The 27,849-nt window shown below is 43.4% G+C and overlaps 2 long non-coding RNA genes across 2 annotated transcripts in view; one reads left to right on the top strand and one right to left on the bottom strand.

Moving 5' to 3' along the window:
• Window positions 1-27,849, top strand: part of LOC310765615 — a 501,503-nt gene that overhangs the window by 260,380 nt on the left and 213,274 nt on the right. The gene's annotated exons all lie outside the window — the stretch shown is intronic.
• LOC310765625 lies at window positions 32-1,084 on the bottom strand. The gene is made up of 2 exons (XR_014549688.1): window positions 1,023-1,084; window positions 32-972 (listed from the first exon to the last, which is right to left on the bottom strand). It is a non-coding gene; the product is annotated as an uncharacterized lncRNA (long non-coding RNA).

Genomic DNA, 27,849 nt, shown 5'->3' with positions numbered 1-27,849 from the left:
TAGGAGAGGATAACAGAGGCCAACCAGAGAATATTGAGAAGCAAAGCAGCTAGTAAGCTTGATCTTTATTGATCTGTTGCAACAGGGTGCTCCCCTCACCCGCAGGAGAGGAGGAGGAACCTAGAAAAATGGCGTGCAAGGCCTTATAAAGACTTTTGAAATTGCCACCCTGTAGATCAAGACCACCCCCAGAAACATCATACATACATCACAGAAGGGGTGTAACCTAAGACCACCCCTCAGATACATCATACCTACATCACAGAAAAGGCGGTCTAAACAGAAATTTGAATGTTGCTTTTCTCCTGTCCTTGTTTATCTCCTGTCTGGCAGGTTACTTGATTGGAATGCCTAGGGAACCTGGCCAATCTTTTGTAAAGATAAATACTTAGTTTCTGGGCCAGGTCACAGGCTCACACCCTATTCAAACACAGACATACCCTTAAGACAGGATTTGTGAAGGAAAAGACAATGGGGAGGCTTTTCCACTTCGACCTTGCAGAGAAAACATTTGCTCAGTTTAGGAATCAAAATGGCTTCAGGTCGGTCTTCCTGTGCTGATCTATGTACGTGCGGTTATGAACATTACCATATATCTAAGACCTCAAAATTCCTATCACAATATGGGAAATGAGAGCAAAAGCGTATCTGGGGAGAGAGGAACCTACGAAAATCACAGAAACTGGATGTTTTCTCATTGTAGCCAACCCTAGGCATAGCACTGCAATGGGCGAGGTCTCTCTGAGCCTTGGCTCCTGACTTCCACACATGCCCCTTATGTCTCTGGGTAGGTATAGATGTGGTTAGAGAGTGCATCTAGCTCTCTAGCAACCACAACAAATATCCTATGCTTCTTTAGTTGGTGGGGGGGGGGGGGAGAGACATCATGATAACAGGATGTAACATCACTGAGGACAGTTTCATGGCTTGACACACCCTGAAGAGTAAACATCCCATGTGACTATGAATGACCTATTGGCTATAACCCTGAAGAGTAAACATCCCATGTGACTATGAATGACCTATTGGCTATAAATGTAGGGTGAGCAGGGCAGGAGCCTCATTTGACTAAGTGGCTAAGCAAATCAGTGAGTGGCTAAGCAAATCAGTCTCTTAAGCTTAAGCCAAGAAATAGTATTCTCTGTTAAATTGAATATCAATACAGTGGTACCTCGGGTTACATATGCTTCAGGTTACATACGCTTCAGGTTACAGACTCCGTTAACCCAGAAATAGTACCTTGGGTTAAGAACTTTGCTTCAGGATGAGAACAGAAATTGTGCGGCGGCAGTGGGAGCCCCCATTAGCTAAAGTGGTGCTTCAGGTTAAGAACAGACCTCCGGAACGAATTAAGTACGTAACCAGAGGTACCACTGTATACATATCAAGGCTTTGAGATTAGACCACTGAAGAAGCCCGGAAAACTACCTTGGGAGTGTGCTACCTGCAGGCCCCAGTAAAAGTGCCCCATCGGGGGCGAACAGCGGCCTCTTGATTACTTCGACTGCCAAGGCGAAACAGGTGCAAAACGCCAGCACCCTGTCTACAACTTCATTAACATCCATGTACAACTTCACTAGCATCTCTCGGTATTGTGGACAACACCAAATTTACCTTTTGTTGGTATCTTCATGAAGTTACCTAAAAAGATAAAGAAAACAAAAGACTGAGTTAAGCACTTGAAAAATCCGTTGAAATCAGACATTATAAGTTCATCTTAGGTAGGGTAGTTCGCAAGTCTCTGTGGCCTTTCAGAAGGTTTCGTATTTTTCTCAGAAGATTGATAAAGAATGTATAATCATTTTGATAATTACTGTGTGTATATTAATCGCCAATGTGTTGCATAAATGTAGGGTGAGCAAGGCGGGAGCCTCATTTGACTAAGTGTGAGTGACCTCATGATTCTCACAAGTGCCAGCCAATCTACACTCTGCACAGCCAGATGGGGAGATGATTATTTTTAGGCCATCCAATCAGCCGTCTGTTTAGCCAGCTTCCCATTGAAATAGGAAGAGTTGATTGTTCATGGCCTTCATTTATTTTGGATGTCCAAAAAAGTTGTCTGGGATCTACAATGGGCTCACTGCTCAAATTACGTCTGTCTGTCTTGGCCCCAATTATTTAATTGGCCTAATAAATTTTCTTCAAGGAAATATACTTCCTATCCACTCCAGTCTTATTTCAGCTACCGGGCACCATTGAAATGCTAGCCTTTGTTTAAGAACTGTCATACCAAGTCTGCTTTATGTTCAAATGAAGACATTTTGTGGAGCAGTCCTTTTACAGTTTAAGTGGGGACTGCATTGCAGATAGAAACAATTTATAATGAGAATTTAGGGAGGCTTTGTTGAACATGGAATTCAGAAAACCAGTGGCCTAACTGCGGAAATCCTTAAACTTGAGAGGACACTCAGTTAACTGAAATAAATATTCCCTGACAATTTTAACACCGACTTGATTGACAGAAGTTCACATTTGAGTGTGGTTTTTAATATAAACTAGGATTTTGGTTCTTTTTTTAAAATAAAAAAACCCTAACGATGCCTTCAACATTTTAAATGCAAATGTATAGTCAGGAGCCATACTTTGAGCCTATCTGATTTCTTGATCAAGCACCAAGTTTCCAATGTCAATTAATATAAATCAATTACAGCCCCATTCCTGCGATATTTTAAACGGAATTGGATTAGGAGAAAAGGCACTTTACAAATTGTGTCCTGCCAGGCAAATCCGTAGTATTTTCAGTGGATCTTATTTCACATCGATTCATGACATGAATGAGGTATAAAAGAAAAAGTCCTTTATTCCTCTAAGTGTCAGAGGTTTGAACAGACAGAAAAGGTACTACACAGGCAGAGCGAGGTTATTCCTCATCTTGATTAACTGGCTCTCCGTTATAACACTCCCTCCCATGTTACGGCCTTCTGCTTTCTCCCTTAGCTTCCTTAAAGCTCATTATAATTGTTCTTATTAGAACAGCAGCGCCTTACTGCCGAACACGTGTCGCTTCCATAACATTACCGCATCGTAAAAGATGGTAATGAGATCCTGCAGGCATTAAGTATCTATGTGAATGGTAGAATAAGTGAAATGTCTTCCACTGAGCCAAGTTACTTATTTAAACCACTGAAAGTTGGGTTTGGAAGAAGAAATATAAAACATGCTCTCAGTTCCTTGCATTTCCAGAAAGGGCTGGGGAAAAACCTCTGCCTGAGACCTTGGAGATCTGCTGGTGGTAGTTGTGGACAGTACTGACTTGGGTGAACTAATGATCTGACTCAGAATACAACAGTTTTCTTACAGTGCAATCAAATCATGTGAAATCAGTGCATCTATTGTCTGAACAGAGTAGATGCAAATCTCAACCATCATGACCTGGGGTTGACACTCAAGGCACTGGTTTATTTCCAATCCATTTGGTAGCAAAACCCAGATCTGTTCTATAGCAAAATGCAGAGCATGACCTGTGATGTGAGTTGGATGCCTAACATAGTGGTACCTCGGAAGATGATCGGAATCCGTTCCGGAAGTCCGTTCGACTTCCAAAACGTTCAGAAACCAAGGTGCGGCTTCCGATTGGCTGCAGGAAGCTCCTGCAGCCAATCGGAAGCCACGTCGGACATTCGGATTCTAAAGAACCTTCAGAAACCAAAACACTCACTTCCAGGTTTGCGCCATTTGGGAGCCAAAACATTTGACTCGCAAGGCGTTTGGGATCCAAGGTACAACTGTGTATTGAGACAGCCCCATAGTTCTCATGATAGCCATGAATTCATGAGATAAGGTGGAACATTATCATAGGGTTCTCCCACACTATACCACAAACTGCCTCTGCCAAATCAGGTGGTGAGGTTGTTGAGAAACAGGGTGGGCTAGAACCCAAGTTCCTCACTCTGTCCCTCTGCCCAATACCAAACACAGACCATCACACTTGGCTTCCAAAAGGATTGGTTTCCTGGCAAGGGGAATGGGGTTCCTATGGAGAGGGCTGCCATCCCCTCCTTTAAAATGGAGAGGACAGCCATTCAAGGGCCATAGCTCAACGGTAGAGCATCTGCTTTGCATGCAGAAGGTCCCAGGTTCAATCCCCAGCATCTCCAGGTAGGACAGGGAGAGATCCCCACCTAAAACCCTATACAGCCACTGCCAGTCAGCAGGTAAAAAGGTAAAGTAAAGGGACCCCTGGATGGTTAAGTCCTGTCAAATGTGACTATGGGGTTCCGGCGCTCATCTCGCTTTCAGGCCGAGGGAGCTGGCATTTGTCCACAGACAGCTTTCCGGGTCATGTGGCCAGCATGACTAAACAGCTTCTGGTGCAACGGGACACCATGACGGAAGCCAGAACACACGAAAAGACTGTTTACCCCCCCCCATCGCAGTGGTACCTATTTATCTACTTGCACTGGTGTGCTTTCGAACTGCTAGGTTGGCAGGAGCTGGGACAGAGCAATGGGAGCTCACCCCATCATGGGGATTCAAACCACAGACCTTCTGATCGCCAAGCCCAAGAGGCTCAGCGGTTTAGGCCACAGCGCTACCTTACTGCCAGTCAGTGTATACAATGCTGAGCTAGATCTACTGATTCAGTATAAGGCAACTTCCTATGTTCCTCTGATAGCCCATCAAATAAAAATTAAAAAAACAGGCATTTGTAAAGTAGGACACATGGCTGCCATCATCAGCTAGGGATGAAGTTTATCTATCTTAGCAGGGCTGGAGATATCCAAGGGAATGCATTTCCTTAAAAATGGAATATGACTTCCAAGACGAATCCCTGCAGATAAGGACTCCCGGTGACTTCAAATCGCTAGAAGTAAATCTGAGCTATCCATGAGAGCCCCATCTAGTGAGACACACTCCTTATTCAAATGCTAATATAAAAGGATGCTTGCCAGAAGGTGGGCTGCCAATTCTAGGTAGCATTCTGAGGCGGGAGCTGGTCTCTGTTTCAGCCTTGCTTCCTCCCCATTCCTTGGTATGTGAGCCAGCCATTCCAGATTGGCTGGACCATTTCCTTTTAATAGCACCAGATGTACTACAACAAAGCAGCAAGACAAATGAAAACTAAATATGAAACAATAAAAGTAGCTTACATTGTGGTACTTGCTGAAAAACACACTTTACATCCTCAAGTACTCAAGGGGGTAAACTTAATGAGCACAAAATATTCATCCCTAATAAGAACATACTGTCATAATCACCTTCTACACGTGATAAATAGATTACTGGGGAGTTGCGGGCCTTCCTTCCCACCCCCACCCCCTTCTTATTAAGCTAATGCTTTAGCCACAAGATAATTTAGTCAATTCTCTAAAAGCAAATCACAGGCTTTCAAGACCCAACGGAGGGGATGTTTTGAATCTTGGTTTAAAACCAATTTTATCCAAATAAACTCTCCCCATTTTTTTTGCAAAGCTGCCACCAACAATTTTGTTGTTCGTTATAATCAGGCTCCCAGTTGGCTAACTTCTTATGGAAAGAGTCTTCCTCTCTCATTTGAAGAAAAATTTATCATCCACGAGCAAAGGCAGAAAACGTGTGAATGTCTAAAGCTTATGCAAATTAAGAGGCTATGCACACTGCTCCTAAAAATAGTAAATAATTATAGCATTTCTTCACCATCTTATAATTATAGGCCCCCTGTCATCTCTCCTTGTTCTCTATAAGGTCACAGTAGTATTATACAAAATTTACAGTACATTACAAATAAAAAAAAGCCCTGCAATAATTAGCAACTGCGTATCTTCAGCACCAGTGATGAATGTTCACAGTACATGTAAAAATAATAATAAAAAAACCCCAAACATTATTTGCTTTATGTGGACAATGTGCACTTTTAAATTTAATCATCTGCTCAAGCTATCCAGTGGGCCATATTCTCTCACTATTATAATGCAATTTGCCAAGCCGCAGTGCACCCCTGGGCTGAATTCATCCTTAATGAAAAGACAAGGAATCAGATCTCTCTCCTCACTCACAGCAGTGATGTATACCTTAAGCATATTCCTTTAAACTCCATCATTCTCACCAGGCTCGTCGAATGATAACGTCAAAGAAATCAGAGGGAAGGACAGGGCACGGTTTCAAACTTTATAACAGACGTTTGTGCTTCGTATTCAAAAGATTCCGGTCGTAAGGTAACAGCAAAGTTGAGAGATTCTATTTTAATGGACATCGGTTTTCAGTTTTCCTTGCATTTTGCTCAAAAGGTGGGAGGAAGGGTGAGGAGCCAGCTTTCCTAATAACGTACGTTCCTACTGAAAGCCACACTCTTGAAGCTGAGAGGGCTGAGTTTACATGTCAGCCAGAGGAAGAGCGAACATGGCATTCCATCAATACATGTTTTACTGAAATCTGCATGCATCGATAACCTTCAAAAATAATCTGCGCTTTAAAGAGAAATGTATACTTTCAGTCAGGGCTGCTGTCCCACGGGACTCAGCTGACTCCCCTGAAGAAACTGTCTGGCCCAAAGAGGGTCAAGCCATTTTTAATCAATGTGCTGTAAAAGAAAAAAGAAGTCTGCTTATAATTTCATTTTTAAGGAAAAGAATCACTGGGGACCCGTGAATGCTAACTTGTCCGTTTTTGTTTTACACCGTGCTGTTTTTAGCATTTGGATTTTATTGAGATATTATGGCTTTCATTGTTAAAATAAAAAAAATCAAAATTACGCACACACACATACACTTTGGATGGGGGAAAACCTATTTATAAAAGGTAGGATATAAACACATAAATAAATGCAAACAAATAGCTCCTCCATGGGCACTCTGGAGAGTCAAAGGGGCGTCACAAATTTTCCATTGAGGGGAATTTTTCAGAATCAATTTCATTCCTCAGACCCTTCAGAACGCTTACCTCGTATCGTTTGAGGTGCAATTCCCTCCATAGCCTTCTGACCCACTAAATCCCTTACTTCCAAGTGACTGTCAATTTATCATAGAGTTTGAAAAGGAGGTCTGATTCAGTGATAGCTAAGAAAAGGCCAACTTATGGCCACATCTGACCTATGAGGTGGTTTAGTTCAGGCTCAAGACATTTTGCTGCCTAAGATGGAACATTAAACGGCACCCTTCCCTCAAATAGACAATCCTAAAAACCCAGTGCTTTTTTTGTGACGCTACTCACCAATGTAGAGTACCATCACTTATCATTTTGCTGTTGGGTTATTGGGTTGTTCTTGTTTTTTATTTTGATTATGTATTCTGTGTTTTTATATCGTGACTTTATCCTGGGAACCACCCCGGTGGAATTTACACATATATTTAAAAAATGCTGTGAAAACGCTTTTAAAAAAAAAAGTTTTGAAAAATACATTGAATTTTGCATAGCTCAGTTTCGCCCTCTAGTGTCACATTTGTATATTGCACTTTACAACACATTTAAAACATTCTATTTGCAGCTGTATAGCTGATTCCCCTGAGACCAGTGGATATAGGGCGGTAAACAAATTTAATAAATAATAATGATAATTTTGTTCTGGGATGCACAGCACTTTTATCAAGATATGAGTACTAGCATCTCGTTCCTTACCCTCCCCCCCCCAAAAAAAACCCTCTCCCTGGGATTAAACAAACTACCACGACTTTTAAATGTGGAATAGCTAACGTTCCAAGGGATAGCTCAGTCGGCAGAGCCTGAGATTCTTAATCTCAGGGTTGTGGGTTGAGCCCCATGTTGGGCAAAGATTCCTGCATTGCAGGGAGCTGGACTAGATGATCCACGCATTCCCTTCCAACTCTACTATTCTATGATTCTGTATTTGCCTCTCTGCAGATCTGCAGAAAGGGTTGCCCAGGAGCCACACGTGAGCTACTGAGCAAGCCGGCCCTACTGTTAGGCAGCGTGAGACAGCCACTGCAATTGGCTGATCTGTGGAGGAGTCCTAACCGAACAGTATTCGTAAAACCTTTTATTGGCATCACATACAACATCCAAAACAAATCAAATCAATACAGAATTACCACTTCCCCAGTGGCACAAAACATTTGCTAAAAGAAAGGAAGCAGAGCAGTCTGTCGTCACATCTCTTGGTCTCCAGGGAGATCAGACGTCTGCAGTGTATTTCGACGACAAGAAAACCAAATAGAGATATTTAGCCACTAACTTGGTGAGCTCCTGATCATTCCCCAGTAATAGAAATTGTATGACCTCTGACTCTGGTTTTCATTTGGGGATTCAGAGTTGATCTAGAAATTGCTGGCGGAGATCAGTATATAGTTTACAATTGAGAACCATATGTGTAAGGGTTTCCACCAGGTGGTCTTCACATGGGCAAGTTCTTTCTCCTTCCACTCTGCCTGGGAACCTTCCCCAAAGGAGGTTTGATGGATTTGAATTAAACCTGGCCAGCGAAAATGCCCTTCTTTCTTGAGGGTTAAGCAGAAATTCAAGGTAATTATGGTTAGTTTCATGTGCCCAAGAAAGTTGAAAATAAAGAGGGGAACATGTTTTCTCTGATGCTACTGTTAGTTCTTGGCGTCCAATATCCCACAACCTAGTTTTTATTATAGCCTTTGCAGATGGTAGGGACACTGATCACAAATGTTCCACTGACAGCCGAGTTGCTGTACCTTCTTGTTAAACTGTTGTAGGTAACCAAACAGTAATTTGTACATCATTTTACTATTGTTGTATTTTTAATGACAGGCAAAACACACGAAAGGTACTTGTGGGGTTTCTGCCTCAGGTACCGAAAGAACATGATCGTCTTGGATACTATCCACCTTGGCATGGAGGGAATATGCCATTTGCTGCTCAGGCAGCAAAAAACCTTGGACCAACTCTGTACAGCGTTAAGAAGCTGGCCGCAGTTCACCGAAAACCAAGCTTCCCTTAGCACATGGGTCATTTTTGCATTAGTCTTTGTCTGCTCAAAGGGCCATGTGTCCTGTCTTAAAGTACTCTTTTTGAAGCTGTATTCTATTTGAAGTCCAGCCTGAGGCTGGTTCAAAGAGAAGACCAGGAGTATCAACAGGGAGCTCCTTGACAGCAGACTGAGATGGCCGCACCCTTCCCAATCCCCACTATGGAGAGATGCATTGCATTTATATTGCAGTAAATTATTTCAACATTTGCATCAGTTTGTCTTTGTATGTGCATGTATTGGAAGACAGTGGTACCTTGGTTCTCAAACTTAATCCCTTCCAAAACCAAAGCGTTCCAAAACCATGGCACGCTTTCCGATAGAAAGTAATGCAAAATGGATTAATCCGTTCCAGACTTTTAAAAACAACCCCTAAAACAGCAATTTAATGTGGATTGTACTATCTAATGAGACCACTGAAAATGAAAGCAATAAACAATGTACTGCAGTCACACAATCAATCAATCAATCAGTAGCTGAACTGGGCTCCACACAGTCACAAAAAACAAAAAGAGCCACAAAAACAAAAAAGCAAAATAAATAGCAAAAACAGACACACTCAAAACGGAATTGCGGCACTCAGAACGGAAGCGTAACATTCAAAACGGAGCACGTTCGGCTTCCGAAAAATGTCCGCAAACCAGAACACTTACTTCCGGGTTTGCAGTGTTTGGGTTCCAAGTTGTTTGAGTGCCAAGGCGTTTGAGAACCAAGGTACCACTGTATGCAGATTTATACAAATATCTGCACTCTTTTTCAGTGATGGATCCCCCCTTTTTTTTCCTTTTTGTAAGTAGCCATCGCATCCCCATTGTCCAAAAAGGATGCAAACCTAATCCCACCCTCGCACTTCATATCCCTTCTGCCCTGCCAAAGCAATATAAATTGGCCTCACAGTGAAGGAGTGAGGCACAAAGTGTGCTATCAGCGATATTTCTTAAAGTGAACTCTCTCTGACAGTGCATTGTTTGAGAGTATTTTCAGATGAGTGTGCAGGTTCGGTGTCAGCTGCTCGGTGGTAAGCTTTCCTTCGACACCCTTCCCCAAGTGTATTGCATAAATAAACAGAGTCTATTTGAACAAGACCAATGACAGCAAAATTGCTTGCTTGTCTCTAAAAAGACTCTAATAATGTGCACCAAGGGAGAAGGCCCATGGTTTGACAGACCTTCCCCCCATCCTCCTTCTGAAACATTTAAAAAAAAAAAAACGAGGGGGGAAAATCCACCCAATTTGATAGCAAGGAGAAGGCAGTTTAAAGTACACCCTCGGCTAATTGCATCCAAAAGAGTTATAATAAAAGAAACTATTAAATTTATGAACTTTCTCTTTGAAATATTAAACATTCGACAACTGTCATGTAGTTAAAACGCTTCTTGAACAGTATAGCGGGGAAGTTTTAGAGGAGTCCCAGAAGAAAAGGACGCTTTGCAAATCATCATTTTACAACGTGGGCAATACATTATTGTGGCTCAGTCATGGCAAGCAATTTCCCAATAACAGTTTAGCAGGGGAACTTCTGCTAGAAGGGAATTACGTTTTGTCAGTAACTTCTGGCGGAATCTAAAGGGTGCCAAATTATTATTATTATTATTATTTATTTATTTATTTATTTATTTATTTATACCCCGCCCATCTGGCTGGGCTTCCCCAGCCACTCTGGGCGGCTTCCAGAAAAATATTAAAATACTGTAATACATCAAACATTACAAGCTTCCCTAAACAGGGCTGCCTTCAGATGTCTTCTAAAAGTCTGGTAGTTGTTGTTCTCTTTGACATCTGATAGGAGGACATTCCACAGGGAGGGCGCCACTACCGAGAAGGCCCTCTGCCTGGTTCCCTGTAACTTGGCTTCTCGCAGTGAGGGAACTGTCAGAAGGCCCTCGGCGCTGGACCTCAGTGTCCGGGTAGAACGATGGGGGTGGAGACGCTCCTTCAGATATACTGGGCCAAGGCAATACTGGATACAACTGCAATAGCAATGCATGTTGACTTGAAAGTAAACCCCATTGAGTTTAGTGGGTCTTACTCCCAGGTAAGTGAAGACACCTCCACATAGGTGCATGAAGGCCTTGGCCATTTTAACTTCCAACTTCAGCTTCGTGTTACATTGGACTTTCAGACGTGGTTTACAAGGGGTGCAAGGAACAGCAGTGGGGCAGTTGGCCTAAAAAAACTTCACTGTATGATTTACAGCCAATGCTGGGGTGGTGCAATTTTTCACCCAGCAGGGGCTTCCATTACACTTTGCAGCGCCATTGGGATTACAGAGGTGGGACTGTCGCAGCCATCTATTGGCAAGCGCCTGTGACATCAGTCACAAAAAACAAAATGGCAGCTAGCTTCCATATCCATGTCAGGTTTAGTGTACAACACACCATCTGCACTGTACTTTTAATGCATCATACCACTTTGAATAGCCATGGCTTCCCCCTCCCAAAGGATGCTGGGAACTATAGCTTGTTAAGGGTGCTGGTAGCTGTTAAAGGTAAAGGGACCCCTGACCATTAGGTCCAGTCGTGGCCGACTCTGGGGTTGTGGCGCTCATCTCGCTTTATTGGCCGAGGGAGCTGGCGTACAGCTTCCGGGTCATGTGACCAGCATGACAACGTCGCTTCTGGCGAACCAGAGCAGCACACGGAAACGCCATTTACCTTCCCACCGGAGCGGTACCTATTTATCTACTTGTACTTTGATGTGCTTTTGAACTGCTAGGTTGGCAGGAGCAGGGACTGAGCAACGGGAGCTCACCCCATCACAGGAATTCGAACCGCCAACCTTCTGATCAGCAAGTCCTAGACTCTGTGGTTTAACCCACAGCGCCACCCACACCCCGTAGCTGTTAGGAGAACCCTATTCTCAGAATGGTTCAACAACCAATCCCTCTTCCCAGGGAACTCTGGGAACTGTAGCTCTCAACTGGGTTTTCTGTGGATCGCCTTTTGCTCTACTTCTGTGGTAAAATGTGGGCAAAACGTGGACAAAAAAACTGCTCAGACACAGAGTTTTAAACTCCAGACCTGTGCCTGGAAAGTGTGGCACAACTACATAACACATCATCAGTCCTATATGGCCTATTTGGATGGCATTTCCAAAGGCTGCAGTGCTATATCCACTTACTTGGGAGTAAGCCCCATTTTCTCTTTCCCTCTCTTTCCTATACTCCCTCTCTGCACATCCATCATCCATTTCCTCTCTTCTGGCTTGTGGAGCATACGAAATCAGGTGGAGCGCTGTGTTTTAAGAGATATTTAGCTCACTTCTCATTGATTATATGAGCGAAAAATGCTGGAGTCTGCCTTTGACTTCGTGCCCTCCTCAATCAGTTTCTGCGCTTCAGTGTTTAGATAAAGAGAAATTAAGATGTGAAGCTGGCCTGCTGGGTCCTAAGACGGTGCAGGAACCAACCACTGTTTTTAAGAACAACAGTTCAATTCCTGGCACAGAATCTAGTGAGTGGCTGACAAGATGGGGGATTATAGGCTGCATTATAGCTCCTGGCTGTGGGGAAGCTTACTTTGATATCACTTGAGTAAATAGCAGTCAAAAGCCAAGAGGAATGGCTGGAAATAGAGAAGAAAAGGTAAGTTATTCTTAACAGGTTAATGTTCCTCCTCTTTTATTGAGTTCATATATATTATTTGTGATTGTTGTTGAAGTTGCCTTATCTCTATTTAATGATCGCCATCACATTTACACCCCAAGCAGCTCAGGGAAGTGGAGCCATCTCATTTCATCCTCACAACAATCTTTTTTGAGATACCGTAAATGTTATGCCAAGAGACAAGGATTGGCCTAAGGTCGCCAACTGAGTTTTATTGTTGAATGGGGATTCGAACCCAATACACTCTTGCCCAATACTCTCACCACTACGTCGTACTTGATTGTAATGATCAAGAAGCATCCTTTGCACTAGAGACCTTAGAAATACTCTGTAGTTTTGCATTAACTTCCAGTTTGGCAAATACAATACAGGAGCCAGCAAATGGCATTTTAGAGTTTCGTTTTCCCAAGCCACAGTCTGGAAACTCACCAATAGGTGCAACTGCACTCCTGAAATTCTTCTTAGGTACGGTTCGTTGCTGTGCTCTGTAAGGAACTAAACTGTGGGGGGAGAAAGAACATCTCAAGAGTCAGCACAGTATGGTAGCTGTACATTTGTAAATAGCTCTTAACAAAGGTGTCGTAAATCTCTGGTGCTCCTTCCCATCTCTCTCTAAAAACGAAAGATCCTTCAAAGGTTTTCCTGAACTTTCCGCTTCTCAAGAACCGAGAGGGCAAGGGCATAGCATATGTTGAAGCAAGTCTAATAGAGGGCGTGTATGAGACTAAACCTTCAGAACCACAATCTGCTAAAGTGGTACGCTCAAACCAGAAGGATGAGGTGGATCTGCAATTTTGGGACAGGAGATCAGACACAGAGACATCAGTGCCATAATGGACCTACAAAGGAGAGAGCTTGCAGGAGGAACACAGGTAACATGGAAAATGTGTAAGCTGTGTCACTGAGAAAGCTGTTCAAGCTTCATTTCCTCCTTGAGCGCAGGCTATTCCTCTTCTTCTCCTCCGATGCTGATGCCAGGAGTCTGGTCCTCTGCATCCTTTTCACGTCCTCTGCATCCTTTTCACGACCTCACACAACAGACGTCTGTGTGTGCAGCAGAACTTCTCTTGTCACCTCCATCTCTCTGCACACCTTCAAAATCAGCTTGGGGTGTGGGTGCTTTGGGATCAGGTCACCTGTTACATTTACAAATCACAGGATTAACTCACAAACGAGGGATCCATGCAATGTTGGATGGTGCTTTTCAGAGCAGAGTTGGTGGGTACATGAGGGAAAGAAAGGAAAAGGAAGTATCATTGCACAGTTGAACATCCACTCATGCAGTGTTAATAATAATAATAATAATAATAATAATAATAATAAATTTTATTTATACCCCGCCCTCACTGGCCAGAGCCGGGCTCAGGACGGCTAACACCAGTAAAATTACAGTAAAAACATAATAGGGGAAAAAAACAATTTAAAATACAGGTTAATATGCTATTTAAAATGCAGCCTCATTTTAATAGTAGCCCATAGATCAAAACCTTAAGGGGAGGGAAACATAAGGGTCAGACTGAGTCCAAACCAAAGGCCAGGCGGAACAGCTCTGTCTTGCAGGCCCTGCGGAAAGATGTCAAGTCCTGCAGGGCCCTAGTCTCTTGTGACAGAGCATTCCACCAAGTCGGGGCCAGTACTGGAAAGGCCCAGGCCCTAGTTGAGACCAATCTAACCACCTTGCGACTTGGGACCTCCAAAATGTTGTCACTTGTGGACCTTAAGGTCCTCCGCGGGGCATACCAGGAGAGGCGGTCCCATAGGTACGAGGGTCCTAGGCCACATAGGGCTGTAAGGGTCAAAACCAGCGCCTTAAACCTGGCCCTGTACTCCACTGGGAGCCAGTGCAGTTGGTAAAGCACTGGATGAATGTGATCCCGCGGCAAGGACCCCATAAGGAGCCTCGCCGCGGCATTCTGCACCCGCTGGAATTTCTGGGTCAGCTTCAAGGGCAGCCCCGCGTAGAGCCAGTAAAATAATCAAGCCTGGAGGTGACCGTCGCATGGATAGAACCCATCAGGTCCAGAGACTTAAAAGTCTTTAATTGCACTGTTGACTATTCTAGACCATATTTATCCTTCAAGAGGGATCCTTCCTGTTTCTGTTGACAGTTCTAACACAATGAAGATTTTCATGTCCAGTTACAACACTCTCTGACAGTACTAGCAGAGTTAAAAGGTTCAGGCGTTTCCATTATAAATGCTCCTTTTAGGAGAGTGGAACTTGGCTGCTTAAAAAACATGCTGTAGGCTAAAGCTCTCTCAACAAGGTCTCATTCCCAGAACACTCCTTATTTATTTATTTACAGCATTTTTCATTATTTCAAAAAATCTCTCCAAGCACTTTTAACAATCAAGATTAGAAGTTTCCAACCTTCCGGTGGGTGGCAAGTCACAAGGTGGGGATTCCAAAGAGCAAAGATTCCTTCCCTCCATTACAGTTTTGGAATTTTTTTAAAAAAAGACTTTTATTTGCTTTGCTCTCACAGATTACAGTTTACGACGATTTGGTGAGCCTGACGTGGATAAGTTCTTTCAAATCACCCGTATCTGCGTTTTCCAAATATTGGATTGCAACCCACAATGTGGTCACGAAGGAGTACATCTGGCTCAACACTGTGCAAGAGGGAAAGAATGTTAAGTCTTTGGGAAAATATCAATAATGCAGTCAATACTAAACTGGTCTTTATCGTAACTAGATAAGAATACATGACATTCAGAACCAAATGCCAATGGGATAGATTTAGTATGTCAGAGCCAAAGAACCAAATAAAGAGGTAAAATATTTGGGTTATTATTTTTATGCCAACCCAATGCAAATTTCAATCAACTTTTGCAAGTGTTGGTAATATTTCAGTTTGAACAGGGTGCCTGTAATCCATCTACAAGTCTTTGGGTCTATTGTGTCATGTATTCTTCACTGGACAGATCTCATTCACACTTAAAATTCTGGAAAACATTGCCCTGTTGTATATTATCCCTGGGTTTAAAATGAAACAGAATGGGCTTTCATGTAGATTGTAGAGAATAATGTTTTGTGAAGACCCAAAACCCTGTATTCAGTTACTTGGATGAGTAGTTCTTTGCAGAAGAATGGGTAGGAGGTACAAGACAAAATTGGTGATATCTGCACAAGAACAACTTTGCTACTGATATCAATGTAGCGCATTCACTGTACTCTTTTAGGTGCCTGCTAAAAACATGATTGTTTAGACAAGTCTATCCAGATTGCTTGGAAAGTTGAGGTAATTTAAATCTGTTTTAGTATTTTAACTTTTGTATACAAAAGACATAAATTTTAAAGTATAGCTGTAAATTTCCCTTGATTTTATTGTTTAATCTTTTTTTTTTTTTTTTTGTAAATCGCTTTAATAGTTTTGGGTGTTGTTGTTTTTTTACAATCAAGTGGTGTCTAAATTTTATTACATAATTCCAAAGTAGCTTTCTTCAACTACAGAGAGATTGCAGCTAATCTGCAGTTCAAACAAGGTCCTGATCACAAAGCATACAGCATTTTAAAAAAAAGATATTGTTCCATTTAGGATATATGGACTCTAGTAATGAACCCACTCTCTCTACTGAAACCCAAAATCTGCCATAAAACTGCTTCAAAGTCTCAAGATTTCAAAGAAACAGTTTTGGGATTTGGTAACGAAATTCTTAAAGAGAAAATGGCACTTCCTATTTCACACAAACAACTTTTTTTCCTGATTGTGGTGTAGTGTATTATTATAGATGTATTCTTCACCACAACCCACCACCTAATCTTCCATTACTATTACAGTTGCCATCAAATTTTGCCTAACCTGAAACTGGAAACAAAATTTTCATTCACCGATTCCTTCATAGGCAAAAACAAAACAAACCCTGAGAAATCTCAAAGGCAGCTCATTTATTTTTAAAAAAATATTGGTTGAAGTTCTCTGGGAAGTTCCAGCCACCTCCGGTAATTGCCTTTTCTGTCATGTGGCAAATCAGATAATACAGAGTATTTGGTTTGCACAATCCCAAATTCATAATGGCCCTTCAATACTGAAACCTTATGTATAATGACCACTTACATAACTCCCTATGGACTCTAGTGAGGCTACCAATGTTAATAAAAACATTTATGGAATTGTTGCGGCCTGTTGGAATGACATCAATGAAACGCTTTCTTGTTCCCCTCCAACTCTTTGTTGGGAAAATATCAAAGGCAGTGGAATAGTAGGTGTCCCCAAATGTCTTAATTCAGAGAACTAGTGTTAACTGAGTCTGATTAGCTCCATTTATCTCTAATTAATTACCTTTACCTAATTAGACACCCTGTTTCCAGTAGACATGGAGTCAAGTAGACTAGATTATTAGTGCAGTCATTGTGCCTTTACAAAATCCTGAAATTAATGAAACGTGCAAAAGAATCTGCAGTTTTAATTGCACAGGTGTTGCCTTATGGCAAAGCTTTATCATCTGATTACACCAAGGGATTATTAGTGACTTTTTATATAGAGGATGAGCCTGTGAAATGTACCTTAGCAACAGCTCATTAGTTTAGGGTTGTTACTGTATTATTTATTACATTCAGCCTTCCCCATTATCTAGATTGATTCATGGACCTATATATTTCTTCCCCTCTGTTTGGGTGGAGGGGGGAGAGAAAGAAATCGGTGGCTATTGCCAGTCCAGCTGCAATGAGGAGGGGGAAGCTGAGTGGGATTTAACAACTGTATTTCTCGTCTGTAGGAAAATAAGCAATTTAAGCAGTAGCAAATAGAGAGATTAAGGCAAAGTGAGATAGAGATAGATAGATAGATAGATAGATAGATAGATAGATAGATAGATACTTTGGTCAGAATAATAATCATATATAGAGATATGATATATGATATTTATATATACTGCACAAACAAAAATGTCTCATTTTGTAACATACAGGTTCGCTTTGAGAAATCTATCAGATTTCTATATTTAAAAAGAAAACCCTGTGGGGCTCTTATTTCACTCTTCCCATACCAGATACACAACATTAAAAATAACAGATGTGTTGTTTCTAAATTTTGAACTATCTAGCATTTTACGCCACCAACAAAGTTTAGGAGATGCTATAGGTTACAAAGGTATGACCTTACATTACCCAGCTCTCCCCAGAAAACACCTTTAGACCTCCCTGCTTCCAGGCTGACATGCTATAGCTGCTCTGCACTGAACAGGGCCTCAGACCTGCACTCAGCAGAAGGGGCACTTATTGATAAATCAATAAACCCTTTAAATGCACTGTAAACAAAGATTGTAACATATTGGATTCTACAGCACATTCCCCTCCCACCTCCTCCACCCTTCCCAACACGTAATCCGAAAGATCTTTTTTTTTTTTTTAAAGGGGCGGGGGGTGGAGAGAAGTACATTAACTGCAAGATGTAAAATACGGCTGTTCGCTCGTTGCTGAATTTAAAACAGTGAAAGATAGCAGGTGCCCCTTGTATTCTATAGGATCTGACAACTAATCTGAGCAGTAATGATGAATATTTAATGATGCTCCTTTCAAGCATGAATGCATAACTATGCATGGGTGCGCATGCATCACAAAGCATATAAACTTTAATCTCTAAACTACAGCTGTAATTAAGTAGGTAGATAACGCAGCATGTATAATTAGAATATACATACATAAACATGTGATGTGTTGCAGCCTCTGCTCAAGCAATTTGCCAGAGCGAACGGAGCTCTTCTGAGGAGCGATGCGCACGTTATCAAGGACTGTAACTTCTAACCTTATGATCTGGGTGTGTGTCTTTGTCTTTGATGAGCATATGCCATGGGCGGTGACTGGGAGCTTATCCGGATGGGGGTGGGGGTACTTTCCGTTGAAAATCGAAATGCGCAGCACACCCAACAAGGCTTCACAAATGTTTGTGAACCTACCCAAGTGGTTGACCACTAGTGAAGGTCAGTTGGCTAATAGCAGGGGCTACTCAGTGGTGGCTCCACAGTTGTAGGATTCCTTTCCCCAGGAGCTCTGTCAAGCGCTCTCTCTCCTAGGACTCAGTTACATTAGCCAAAAAAAGTTTTGAATTCGTTATAAACATGCAACACCAGATGGCGCAAGGGAGCAAAAACATGTTCTATGCAGTTTTTACATAGCTTCCCCCCCCTTTGTTATAACAATTTAATTTCTGTCTATTTATAGCATTTTTTTCTTGTATGTAGACCCATCCATAGCTTTTAGAGATGGAATGATGTTTTTATTCCTCAAATTACTTTATGGAGTGGCTTTATGATAATTTTCCACATTTGTCTTTAACACAGATAGTGAATACAGAGAAGGGTGGGCAGACGAAAACGCTCAACAACCAAAGAAATATTGATTTCTTAATTTTGGGTTCAAAAAAATAGGGGTTGTCTGATACATGGGGGTGTCGCATACACTGAAAAATATGATATATTTACAGGAGAAACAGCTTCAAGCATGAACCTGGTGCTGTAATATGCATACAAACATCAGTCTACATGGCTGGTTGAGGAGGAGAGAGAGAGAGAGAGAGAGAGAGAGAGAGAGAGAGAGGGAAGGAACAGGAAATACTTCTTTGAGTCTTCCTGCTCAAGAGTGTGGTTTTTGAACCAGCTGTAAAGCCACCTCATAGGGACATGGGTGGCGCTGTGGTCTAAACCACTGAGCCTCTTGGGTTTGCTGATCAAAAGGCTGGCGGTTTGAATCCACGCTCTACCCCAACTTCTGCCAACCCAGCAATTCGAAAGCACACCAGTGCAAGTAGATAAATAGGTACCGCTGCGGCGGGAAGGTAAACGGCGTTTCCATGAGCTCCAGCTTCCATCATGGTGTTCTGTTGCGCCAGAAGTGGTTTAGTCATGCTGGCCACATGACCCAGAAAAGCTGTCTGCGGACAAACATTGGCTCCCTTGACCTAAAGCAAGATGAGCGCCGCACCCCATAGTCGCCTTTGACTGGACTTAACCATCCAGGGGTCCTTTACTTTAAATCCACCTCACAGCATTACCATCTAATCTGTATTCGATCCATTTGCTAATCAAAATATAATGGGGAACTTTGTCAAATACTTTGCTGAAATCAAGATAAATTAGGTCCAAAGCGTTCCCACAGTCCACTAAACTATTAACCTCACACACCCAAAAAAGATTAGTCTGGCAGAATCTGACAAGTCCATGCTGGCTTCTACTAGTCATCAAAATGCTTAGAAATTAATTCCCTTAGAATTGTTCCTAGTATTTTTCCTGGTTCCTTATAAAGACTTGGGATATCATCAACATTCACCTGCCCCCAGCCCTGTCACACCTCACCTCCCTTTGTCGTATATATTGCTTGGGCTACTGCTGCTGGTTCCTTTGACAAACAAGACCTGGCTCTCTCTTCCCCCCTCCCCTCTTGCTTCTGGCACAGACTCCTGTGAACAGCTGACAGCAGCTGTTTCGATAAGCTGGTCCCAGCTACATCCCTGGGAGGCCTCAGTCATGCCAGGTATTTTGATGAGCCAGGCACCCTGTTTTTTGGTTGGTTGATTGATTGGTTGGTTGATTTATTTATTTTAATAAATTGGCAGGCTGCTTTTCACCACAGACGTGGTCCCAAAGCGGTTTCCGACACAAAATAAAACACAATGCTTACAACAAAATGACAGCTAAAATTCAGATTAGGAGCAACAGTTCATAATGCAAACATCCCCCAACTCCACACCAGGCGCAGCCAAGATGTGTTAATTACGTAACAAAAGCTCATCGGTGACGTAGTCATCTATACTGTCAAGAGGAGAGAGGGTTCCACAGCCAGAGCGCAGTTACTGAGAAGGTGCTATCCTGCATCCCCACACAAGAAGCAACATTTGCCAGTGGGGCAACAATAAGGTCCCTTCTGCCAATCTAAGAGCCTAGGCTGGCTGATATGGAGGAAAGGTTCTCCATAAGACACCTGTCTCAATGGTAGGGGGTGGTTATATATTTTAATCTGTGTTCGATCAGCTTGGTTGCGACTTTTGTGCCAGTGGTCATCCAGCCTGCTTCATTGCCTCAAGCTTACTGGAAAAACCAGGGTGCACTCTGAGCTCCGCAGCATCGGAGAAGGTATTTCATGATACCTGTTAATAGCCCTTTCCATCTCACCATTCCACGTAGTGAGACGAGGGCTTAAAAAGAAGTGTCATCCATGCAACTCGAATTTCCCCGAGCATTCAGGAATCATTGGGATTCCATAACTCTCTTTAGGAACACCATCTTAGTTGAAGGGTGCTTCTTACACAAGCCAGATATGACACCTGATATACTTTACTGCACCCTGTAAGAATGACTAGAAATAGAAATTACTCATATTTCCCTCCTTGGTTGGGAGTTCTCAGCCTTAAGAAGCAAAGAACCAGCTGTTTGGGTTGGTTTAATGAGTGAGTAAAACAAAGCACAACATATGAAAGTGTCTAAAATGGTATCCTTAATCTCTAAAACTAGGGTCAGCCTTACCTTTTAGCATTTTGCTTTCTAACAGTTGCTTTCCAGAGCAAAAATCTTGTATATGACACACACCAGCATTTACTATGAAATGGGCAAGTGCTCTAAGGATGTCAGAAACTATTCTGAGTGGGCAGTTAAGACAAGTGTTGACTAGCATACTTACCGCTGGTCAACTTTCCCTATTAGTAACATCCTAAACAAGGATTAGACATTGTCTGTCTTTCTGTCTGTCTATCATCCATTATTAGACTCTGACTTCCCACTCCATAATAAAATTGTGCTTAAATCAAAATGACTAAGGCTAAGGATAGTGATTAGAATTCTAGATTTGGACTCCATCCCCACTTAGTCATGAAGTTCACCTTAGTCATGAAGTTCACCTTAGGGTCAGCCACTCAAATGCTGAGACATTTGGGTGGGATCTTTTCTTTGTGAGATGGTGGGCCACCTAGAAAGAGGGGAAATCAGACCCTTGAGAAAAAAATTTCCCCTTAGCAAGACTCACCTTCAGGGAGAAACATCACCAGGCAATAGCACCATTGGGTCACACACAGTATTTCAAAATAATTAAAACACAATGGCAGAAAAAGCGGTTGCTCCAAGTGTCATTGAGCATGGCATGGAAATGTAATGTTTAGAACAATATTCCTGTGTGACAAATCTCACATATTCACATCCTTAGGACACCCAGGAAACTCACGAGCAAAGATAGGAAGGGCTTTCTTTGTGTGATTCCACAATTATTTTCATATTGTAGTAACAAGGATGAGGTGCAAAATCATGAACTGCAAACTGAGAAGTACTGAATTACTAATGCAGCATGCCATGCATTAGAGTCAATGACAAAACTGCCATTGGATTCTAATTGCTAAGTATGACCAAATCCATTATCAAATTATACATGGAGGGTTGTGGGCTGCATGAACTGCAGGATCCCCTTTAGTTTTTCAGCTCTGTTGAGGCTGTCTGCCTAGGAGGGTGCTTGAACAGATTTGAGAATACCTGCATTCCTGTTAACAGGGAACTTTTGGACATTCTCTCAGTCAATAGGCAGTGTGCATTCTTTCTTATGTGATGAGACTTTATAAAAACAGCCCAAATGACAGTGCAGCCTTTAGTTCATGGGTTCCTTGGCTCTGGGTCCCATTGGCTGCCTTGCCCCAGTGACCATCACTCGTACCATTTCAGCTCATCCTCCATAGCACATTTGCTCCAGATTTCCTGATGGAATAGCACTCTCTTAATCAAAACTTGCATTCAAACCTCTCCTCTTGCAGAGTATTTTTCATTTAACCTTTATTTTACAGTCTCTTTAATCATCTACCACACCTGCAAACCAGATTGGCTTCAATGATAAATAAGCAGATCTGCAGACTCCTCCAAATTCCTGAAGAACACAAGCTCCCGAGCGCAGCTCTGGGAGATTTGTTTCCTTCTCCGTGCACAAAGCAGGAGTGCAGCATGAGAACTGGCACAATTTAGGGTGAAATGGGAGAAACAATTGAAAATCCATTCAAAATTTTATGCTTGTAGAAAGAAAAAGCAGCAGCAAATGTGGAAGGTTGGTTTTCTGTTTCGGTTAAGTTGGCCTAACCATGGACCTGATGAAATGCTGATGAATGAGACTGATTCCAACCCAAGATTATGTATAGCACAGCGTGTGTTTGTTGCTCTCTAGTAGGTATATGGGACGCGGGTGGCGCTGTGGGTTAAACCACAGAGCCTAGGACTTGCCAATCAAAAGGTCGGTGGTTCGAATCCCCACGACGGAGTGAGCTCCCGTTGCTCTGTCCCTGCTCCTGCCAACCTAGCAGTTCGAAAGCACGTCAAAGTGCAAGTAGATAAATAGGTACCACTCCAGCGGGAAGGTAAACGGTGTTTCCGTGTGCTGCTCTGGTTCGCCAGAAGTGGCTTAGTCATGCTGGCCACATGACCCGGAAGCTGTACGGCGGCTCCCTCAGCCAATAAAGCGAGATGAGCACTGCAACCCCAGAGTCGATCACGACTGGACCTAATGTTCAGGGATCCCTTTACCTTTTTAGCAGGTATATGCCAGAGTTAATTCATATGTGGGGGTTTTCCCATCATACACTATGAAGAGCCCTTTTGAATTCTTACTAAATCCAAGTTGCATTTTGGCTCTTTTGTGTTTAATTTGTAGATTGGAATACTTCCAGGAAACCTTGATGATAAAGGAAACAGAGAGCTCCACTTTTCAAATTTAGCGCCACACAACAGGAAATCATTCTGGAGATTTGGGTAGAAGAGATCAACATAATCACTTGACGAAGAATGGTAAGGATACCACTGCATCCACTTTCCATACAGTCGAAGCTACAAAACACTGCATCAGAAGCATGAAGTTGGGCCCCTAGCGCAGAGCGCATTAAAAAAAAATAGCTATCCATAGTGTGTGTCTAAGACCGGAACTCTGAGGCCCTATCCCTCCAATGAGCAGGTGCTGGTAAAAAACAGCAAGAGATGTCCTACTTGAAAGTTTCCCATGGGCATGAAGTTGGTCACGGATAGAGGCAGACCACTCTTAGAAGCAGCCTCAGGCCACTAGTGAAACACCCCGCATCTGTGCATTCATTTCAGCCTGTTTCCGCATTCAACCTTTAAGGACAGAAAGGCAAGGAGAGATGCACATGGATTAGACATGCTACTGAAGCCCTCACATTCCCAGGCTCCTTGCTTTATTTTATTTTATTTTGCAAAGTTGTCTGGTAAGCCACGGCCAAGCATGCCTCTTCCTTCCTCTTCGCCTGACACTTCCGCAGGCAGCAGTGCTGTCCTCAGCAGCTCTGTGGGGTGGTGGTTAATTGCCCCCGTAAATCACTGTGCAGCAGCACACTACTCCGTTTATTTTTCTGACAGTAATTTAGTGCTTGCTCTTTTCCACACTTGTCATTGCGTGTTTTTCCTCACATTAGAAGCCTGTAGAAAAAGGACAGTAATTAACGGTGCAATACACCCTCGTGGAAACTCTTTCATCATATTGTGATAATTGTACTTCTTGTCTGTCAAGGTAACCCTCTTCCTCTGCCTTCCCAAGCATTCCACACCGTACTATTTGTCAACTGTAAAGTGGAGACACAGGGTTTTTTTTCCTCTCACTCTTAAAAAAAAAATCACCCTGACAATTGTGTAGAAGCTTCCCCGGGCTTCATCCCCTCCAAACTGGTTTTTTCTATTTGTCCAAAGCGGAGGTCATTTGTATTTTAGGGGATGTGTCAACAGTTTTTAGCCTGATCCGCACAATAACATTCGCAGCAAAGATACACCTGGGTTTTAAGTTTCATCATAGGCCTGTGGTTCTAAAGCCTTAGCCTTTCATGAGGAAAGCAAAAGTCATCCATATTTTGCCAGCTTTTCAAGATGAAATGTAGCCTCTGTCATTTGGTACCAATGTCATACTCTAAATACTAAATTCCTTCAGTATGGCAAAGCCGTAAGGTATCCAAACTCACAGGTATACAAATTGAAAACTAAGGCGGTAATAAAAATTGCTGTAATGAGGAGCTTGATGGATGGATTTTGTATGCGCACAGCATCTGCTGTCATGCTTCTCGAAGTGTAAGGTTGGCCTGCCTAACAGAGACGTGAAAGAAGTTGGTAGGGGAGATGCAAGGTCTTCCAACTCCTTCTGGCTCACTATTTGCATTTCTTGATTGCTGAAGGATATGGTGTGCCAATTCATTCTTCCCCAGTTCAATAGCAATGCACACAAATCTCTTATCTTTCATGGCTTGTCAGGTAACCAAGAAGGTGCCCAGAAAGTGTTAAGCTGAGCATTAGAAGAAATGCGTCTAATGGAGGGAACAAGGGGGCAGCAGAAAGTGTATGAATAACTTAAAGAGACCTCTGATAATAGTTTGGGGCTTGAACACTTTCAAGATGTAATTTTTTAAAAAGATGCACGTCAAAACAATCCCATCAAATTGACACTTTGCAAACATATTCCACAAATGTTGCAAAAAGTTTGTAAACAACGTGTAATCTTTTCCTACAGTACTGTATTCACACGCTTGTTATCCAGAAATGGAAGCGTGCGTCTAGAATTGATGCAGGAAAATAACCATAGGGGGAGCAGGCTGTGGAGAGAAAGAATAGCCCACACACCCAAAATGTACAGTTGGGCATGAGGCATTATAGAAAGCTCAAGGGAAGACTGCTGCTCGATGGAGTCAAGACAGCTACTTGATGGAACAACTTGATTGCTAGACAGGTGGTCCTATGCCCATTTAACATATTTTTTTAAAAACAAACTCAAAGATGAAAATTCCGAAGAGAAAGGCACATTGCCACTCATCAGTGATCTACAGTAATCTCCCTAAATTGCTGGATTCACAATTCCACCAGCTCTAGCTGGTTTGGCCAACCGTCAGGGATGGTTGGAGTTGTAGAGCAGCAACATCTGGAGAGCAGCAGGTTCAAGAAAACGGATATAGAGTTTAGATCTAATCCACAAGAGCCTGTGACATTTCTGCAAGGTGGCAATCGCAATACTGACAATATCTGGCCAGAGAACTTCACTTTCCCAGCAACAAGCAGCAGAGGTGCTAGAAACATCCAGTAAATAACTATCTTGAGCAAAGGCAACTGGATCACTCCCAATGAGTGACAACTGCATAATTATTGCCCGCCTACCCCAGTTATGGTGTATTAAAAGCCTAAGATTCCAGTATCTGGAGACAAAACCCTCTCTTTTCCATGCACAGTATTTGTGCTCATCCATCGGCATCAATGCGTCTGGAGGAAGGGGGCATCAATGCGTTTGGAGAAAGAAGGCATCAATGCGTTTGGAGGAAGGGGGCACCAATGCGTTTGGAGGAAGGGGGCACCAATGCGTTTGGAGGAAGGGGGCACCAATGCGTTTGGAGGAAGGGGGCACCAATGCGTCTGGAGGAAGGGGGCATCAATGCGTCTGGAGGAAGGGAGCACCAATGCGTTTGGAGGAAGGGGGCACCAATGTGTTTGGAGGAAGGGGGCACCAATGCGTTTGGAGGAAGGGGGCATCAATGCGTCTGGAGGAAGGGGGCATCAATGCGTTTGGAGGAAGGGGGCACCAATGCGTTTGGAGGAAGGGGGCATCAATGCGTCTGGAGGAAGGGGGCATCAATGCGTCTGGAGGAAGGGGGCATCAATGCGTCTGGAGGAAGGGAGCATCAATGCGTCTGGAGGAAGGCAGCTACTTTTCCTTAATGTCCAGTTGTTTTCTGCCGCACCTAAAGAGTATCACCAAGTAGCTTCAGACCTCGCAAGGGCTGGGCGGTGTGGGGGGTTTGAAAACACATTTCAACTGTTTCCCCTCCTGTCAGTCCCCAAATCCCACCAGCTCCTTGGTCGAGAGGTTAATTTGGCAGTAAGCAGCGTCTTGGGAAGAGAGAGCGGGGGTGGCTTTATTATTTTTATTACTTTTGGAAGAGAAGCTTCAGGTTTTCAGCGCGGCTCTTTTGACTGCTTCCCACCTTTCCGTCAACTCCCCCTTCCCCTCTCCCCGTCTCTTTCTCTTCCACTGTCAGCGACGAGAGGCTAATGGGACGGGTGGTCAAGATTTCTTTTTTTCTTTCTTTTCGGCGGGGGGGGGGGGGTTGCGATGGGGATCCATCATCGCGGCCCCTTCTCTCCCCGGCGAGGGAAATTAGCATGGCGGCCCCGATGCCGCAGCTGCCAGAACTGTCAGGCTCCTTCCTCTCGCTCATCTTCATTAGAGCTCCCTTCCTGGCGCGCGGCGGCTGCTGCTGCTGCTTGCTTGCCTCCTCTCTCTCTCCAAGGCCTAGCTAGACCTGACAAAAGGGGCCGCCACGCCCTTCAAATGTCAAAACCATGGCGGCGGCGGAGGAGGAGGAGGAGGAAGGGAAGGCGGGAAGGGAGAGGCGCCTTCTTGTGTGTGCGCCCCTGAAGGGGGAGAAGAGGAAAAAATGGCGCCACGCGCGCTTTGCAAGAGAGACAGCCCTGCTGCTGCTGCTAATGCTGCCCTTCTCGACGGAGAAGCGAAGGGGCGGGAGCGCACGCCGTCTCCCGAAGCTTTACAGTGGGAATTAGTCTATTAAAAACCATTAACATAATTAGGAAGCTCCTGCCCCTAAGAACGACGGGGGCTTCGCTTATTCCCGCCGCAGCCATTGTTAAAAGGCGGGGTTGTCGTCTCGTCTCAATTTACACTGCCTGACCCCGCCATGGCTCCTTGGGAGCTTGTTTCTGTGGGCTTCCGAGAGATCTGCTTGTTCCCCCTTCATCTCTCTGTCTCTGTGCGTGTGCATTTTGATTTTTTTTTGGCCCCCTTCTTCTTCTACATCCACAGATTAAATCAGCAACTTGCTCAGAAGGTCACGATAAAAAACGGAGAGAGTAAACCGGAGAGGTGCAGCTGGGGACTCCCCTCTTCTCTTCCCTTTCCCCTGATTAGCAAATCAAAGCTGCCTGAATGATTCACACTTTTCACCTGATTTTGTCCTTTTCACTAATCATGTAGCCATTTCCCCTTGACTGACAGTTTTCTTTATAATTGGCCCTGATCTAGTCGGGTTCTAATAACCAGAAAATCCCCTCGGAGGTCCCAGAGCCCTCCAACGGAGAGCCTCTCGCTCGGCCTCCCTTTCCCTGGGCCATCTGTGGGGCTGTGGCGAGGCTCGCCATGGTGGAAAGCTGCCTCATCTAAATGCTCCATAATGGGGAGGGAGCGGGAGAGCCGGGAACGCGGCATAAAGGACTTGGAGGTAGCAGATTCTAATTACTGTTCATTTGCCAGAGTATCAAAGCCTAATTACTGTTCAGCGGATGCTCCTGGGGAAAGCAGGAGTCAAAGCAGGGTTCTGGCAGCTCCCCCAGAGATCTCCAGGAAGCCCTTTATCCGCCTCTCTGTTTAAATAGGTTGAGTGGGACTCTGTTAAATTACATCCTGGAAGCAAACACATTCCGCA

The sequence above is a fragment of the Podarcis filfolensis genome, assembly GCF_964270895.1.
Source record: "Podarcis filfolensis genome assembly, chromosome: 6".
NCBI classification, from domain to species: domain Eukaryota; kingdom Metazoa; phylum Chordata; class Lepidosauria; order Squamata; family Lacertidae; genus Podarcis; species Podarcis filfolensis.
Note: the sequence above shows the minus strand (reverse complement) of the source record. Positions and strands in the feature narration are given on the sequence as shown.